The sequence below is a fragment of the Lemur catta genome, chromosome 11, assembly GCF_020740605.2.
Source record: "Lemur catta isolate mLemCat1 chromosome 11, mLemCat1.pri, whole genome shotgun sequence".
Classification (NCBI taxonomy): domain Eukaryota; kingdom Metazoa; phylum Chordata; class Mammalia; order Primates; family Lemuridae; genus Lemur; species Lemur catta.
Genome location: NC_059138.1, coordinates 25,623,450 through 25,628,806, shown reverse-complemented (window position 1 = coordinate 25,628,806; position 5,357 = coordinate 25,623,450). Strand labels below are relative to the sequence as shown.

Sequence of the window (5,357 nt, the reverse complement as noted above, 5' to 3'; positions counted from 1 at the left end):
ATATGTTGAAAGCTAATGCCCAATATGGTAGTATTTGGAGATGGACTTTTTGGAGATGACTAGGTCATGAGGGTGGAGGATCATGGATGGGATTAGTACCATATAAAGGAGGCCCCAAAGAAATGCCTTGCCCTTTCACCATGTGAGGTTATAGCAAGAAGACAGTCACGTATGAGCCAGGAATTGGGCCCTCACCAGCCTCCCAATCTGCCAATGCATTGATCTTGGACTTCTCAGCCTTCAGAATTGTGGGACATAGATTTCTGTTGATTATAAGTCACCCAGATGACAGTATTTTGTTATAGCAGCCCAAAAAGGCTTAGATAAGACCTGAGAACTTTGCTATGATGAAATGCTTCTTTTAAGAGAGAAAAACTGAAATTTAAGTGATACTCGTTTGCACACAATTTTCAAAGTTTATCGTTATTTTTTTCTCTAACCACTGTTTTAAAACGAAAATATACAAAATACAGAAGAACATTATTCTACTGATACACAAAGAAAGAATTATCCTGAATCTCATATTATACCAAGTATTCTTGATATAGAAAAAATGTGTCCTACTTTTTTGTGTTCTTTAATGTAATTTTCTCACTGAATTACATACTTTGAATACAATAAGTTTAAATTATTTTACAGTCAATCATGATGACATACTAAAAGGCTAAGTATGTAACATGCTGTGGTTTTCCTCTCAAACTGAATTACACTTCCTTCAAATGAACTCAGGGCGCCACATCACTCTCAGCTCTGGAGCTATCAACAATAACCCTCCTACTTGTTTTATGCCTGATACTGGAAAAATACACTGAAAAATTAGCCATCTAACTAAATTCCTAAGGGTCATAAAGAACAAAGATACAATGCTCAGGCAGGTGCGAATGAATTGCTTTTTAGGGAAAAAGTTACTAGTAGGACAAACCCAAATATAAGATTTGACTATTCTACAGAAAGTAGAATCACTCTTTAGTCTTTTTAGAAATTTCACTACATTTCAAGAATACTAAGTAGCTGCTATTGTGTCAATCAGATGTGAACAAAATTCGTTACGTGTGAAGCACAAGATAAATCAAGATTTGTTTCTTACAAACATCTTATAATTACAAAAACTATATTTTACTTTTAAAGAAATAATTACTACTTCCTCAGATTGTACACACTTAATTGATTCAACTTAGTGACTTTAATTCAAATATATTTTTCAATGACAACAGATAAAAATGAGCAATTTATGTGAGCCAAACAGGAACAATTTATTATTGTCATAGTATAAGAGGCACCGATATTTTATTTCCCACTTATTTCCATGATTTATTAACTATATAGTATCCTGTAACCTCACAGCACTTCCACTAAATTTTTTAATATAACTTACTTTTTATTGAAAGTATATTGCATTCATGATGGATATTTTCTAGGTTTTGCCACACATTTTAAAGTTAAAGGCTAAGTTATTTTTTACTTGCATCAGCATGAGTTTTCCCCACATAGGAACACTCATCTAAAAAGATGATACACCATACGGGTTAAGTGTCTTTTTTAATTGAAAAGTTGACAAACTTTCCAGTTACATTTCTATCAGAAAAACCCACAAACTGGGTCGTAACAAATCTCTAGGCAATATATTCAAAGCTAAGAGAATTATAAATTCACACACACACAAAAAAGTCCTCAGATCCCATTAAGGGAGCCCTGGTACACACAAGCTAATAAGTATCAGTGTTGCTGCTTGACTCTAGGAGGCTGAAAGACATGCTAATAACCCCACTCAGAACATCCATTTCAAGTAATCTTTCTCCAGTTTCCAACTCATGAATTAAGATAATATTTTAATTCTATTTCAGAAAACTTTTTGCAAGTTCTTTTATGTGCAATTCCAACTTTTAAAAGGTCACTAAAGTTAACTGGACAATAAATAAGGCAGAAATCGCTTTACAAAAAGAAGGGAGAGCCCAAAATGTCACTTTCTATAGAGAATCCCCAGTTCAGTTTTATTCAGAGCAAAGAAAAAAGAAACTTTTGATCATGCTCGAAGAAAATCAGCCATAGGTTTGGAATCTGTACTCAAACTACACATGCAATGAGAACAATATTCTGCTAATACAATGGATCTGCTGCTGCATTTGTCTACTATTTGTCTGATATTAACAATGATAACCAGAGCGGTGCAACCAGTATTGGGGGCAATCCTTACCATGTTACAGTGGCAGACACGACATTCTACTTCTCTTCATACCACTGGTTCTCTGGGCATACCTGGGCTTCCTCCTCTTCAAGGAAAGTCGTTTTTGATATTGAAGGTCTTGTTGAATCTCCTTAGGAGTTTTCCCCTTGATCATATTGGCCATAGTCTTGCATGTAACATCAAGCAAACATTTGATGTCTAAGTAGTTTGCAGCCAGAATAAGTTCAAAAATTGTTCCTTGGTCAATTTTCAGGAATTCTTGGTCCCAAACAGGGATATTGTCTGTTCTCTTTTCATTGTTCTCATAGTTCTCAGGAAGAGGAGGGTCATCCCTGTGGTGGGCGCACAACTGAATGAATGACTTTTTAAAATATTGCTGCATTACCATTTGATAGACGAACTGGATCACCATCTCCTTCATCATCCATTCACAAATCTGCCTTTTAGGGACATTTGGGTTGCTCTCATACTCTTCATTAGTGACCATATCATACTTCTTCATTCAACAGGTAGTTGATGAACAGAGGCTTCCAATTTGGTCTTGACAGTCACAGATTGTTTAGCAATTTCCACCTCAACTTCAAATATCTCTCCATCAGAACTCTGCAACTTAATTGAAGGCATGGTGTTCAGTCTGAAAGGACGGCCAGCCAGAGGCTGATGAGAACTGGGTGGCATCAGCACTATAAGAGAAAGGGAGAGGACAAGGCCACCACCCGAATTTAAGAGTCAAACAGATTCTGCAGAGTAAGCATCTCCCTTTCCCCATTTGCATCTACCTATAGGCATGTTAGGGACACTTTGGAAATGATTTGTGGAGTAGGAAACTTATGGAAAACTGTGGACATTTCATAATCACAAATGACCAACCCTTACATCAACTTCCAGACACACCAAAATGGGCTGCTAGATTTAGCAAATAAAAATACAGGACACCCAATTAAATTTTCATTTCAAATAAACAATACACTTTTCAAAATATAAGTATGTCCCAAATATTACATGGGAGTGCAGTACACTAAAAATTATTTTGTAATTAAAAATTATTCATTATACTAAAAATTTATTCATTCAATTTATTCATTAAATTTAGTGCATTGTAGTACACTAAAAATTATTCTGTACTAAACAAATTATTCATTATTTACCTGAAATTAAAATTTCAGTGCGCATGCTCTATTTTATCTGGCAATTTCATGCTGAGACATTTTAGTAGCAATGTTTTTCTTTCTTATTAGAATGTGAGTCCCTTTATGGTAGGTATGAAGTAATTCATACTTAAGCAGTGCATGATACATAATGGACACACAACAGAAATGAATGAATGTAAAGGATAAATTTTTAAGAATCCCATGAAAACTCTTGAGTTTTTAAATTTTTGTCAAATCCTTAAGTAAGTAACCATTATCTACCTCTAGAAATATTCTTTACCTTTGTATGTTCAATTAATATAGTTACATCTTATTTCTTTGTTTAAACGTTTCATGTTAAATGACAGGTTATCCTTATTGAGAGTGATACTATTTCCAGAGCTTTGGTTTATACATGAGTTTGGATTTACAAAATGCTCCAGGATGGTATGTAGATGAGAAGAAAACGGATCTAGTTCACCAAGTTAATGCTTTAGATAGATGTACTGTCTGTCTTTGTTTCTCTGCCTCTTCCTGTCTTTCTCTCTCTCTCTTTCTCTCTCTCTCTCTACACATGCACACACGTTCAGACTCTGAATAAAGGCATGTAGTTTTGCAAGTATATAAATTCAACTCACCATTGTTAATGCATATTAATCAGGGAACACATCTCAGAAATGACCATGACCCCAGTAAAACTGTGAAATATGAGATACAGTATGTTTCTGATGTGCCTGCCCTTCTGATGTCTTCCTTTCTTCCATACCTGAGCTGTTTCCCTGACCTATTTTCCAAGGACCTCAACCTCCCACTCCATTATCGCTCCCCATGACTGTCAGAACCACATCAGCTGGTCCTCCAGGTTAGTTTTCCATAGCTGTCACTCAGTCTCACAGAATTGGCTGCTATTCTGCTCCTTGTACAAACCACAATAGCAACGTGTGACTACTCCCTCAAGGTAACTTTGTGACTTCTCAGGCGAATGATAATAATCTTAACTATGAGAAAAAAATTAGCAGAAACCATATCATTTCCCATTTTACCAGAGAAACTTTTATTTCAACAGTGCTTTTGTTTGGTGATATAACTCAACAGAATGACTAGTGATGTGACTTTCTGGCCAAGTAAGAAGAGAGTTAGCGTGATGGTTGTTGTGACTGTTGGATTATTCTCACAGGCTAGCGGGGTATCCTTGATAATTGCGACCTCCGGGAAAATCATACATTCCCCTGAGCAAATCTAGCTTCCTCCAAATAGTTGAAGTTCTTGGAAGTTTCTTTCGTGGTTCCCCCTTGTGTTCTATTTCAGGTACAAGCTGATCCACTAAGCAATCAATGTTTGCCATAGTTTAACCACATTCAATCTGCTCAAATTTAATTTATGCAGGATATTATTTTTATAACATAGGACATCTGCTTCTTTCATTCTTGTCCCCACTGCCTTTGACATCTATTTTTTCCTGCTAGTCCTTCTTGCTTAACTGCACATCTCTAGGAAACTTTCCCTTCCTACTCCAGTCAATATTAAATAAACACTTTCTCTGAACTCTCAGTGCATTTACAGTTTATACACATACACGCTTCCATTTTCTTCCTATGTGGAAACTCATATGAGCAACTATCAATCCCCATAATACTTCTTTATTTATTTTTATTTTTGAGACAGAGTCTCACTCTGTTGCCTGGGCTAAAGTGGTGTGGTGTCAGCCTAGCTCACAGCAGCCTCAAAGTCCTGGGCTCAAGCAATCCTTCTGCCTCAGCCTCCCGAGTAGCTGGGACTACAGGCATGCATCACCATGCTCGGTTAATTTTTTCTATATATATTTTTAGTTGTCCAGCTAATTTCTTTCTATTTTTAGTAGAGATGGGATCTTGCTCTTGCTCAGACTGGTCTCAAACTCCTGACCTCAAGCAATCCTTGTGCCTCAGCCTCCCAGAGTGCTACAATTACAGGTGTGAGCCACCGCGCCCGGCCCCCATAATACTTCTTGTAAAAAGTTTCAGCATTTTTATTTTTATTAACAGAAAAATAAAATCAAGGAT

General features: G+C 36.3%; 1 pseudogene; it reads right to left on the bottom strand.

Annotated features, from left to right (window-relative positions):
* Nucleotides 1–2,220: 2,220 nt before the first annotated feature.
* Nucleotides 2,221–2,810, bottom strand: LOC123647202 (annotated as a pseudogene).
* Nucleotides 2,811–5,357: the final 2,547 nt, after the last annotated feature.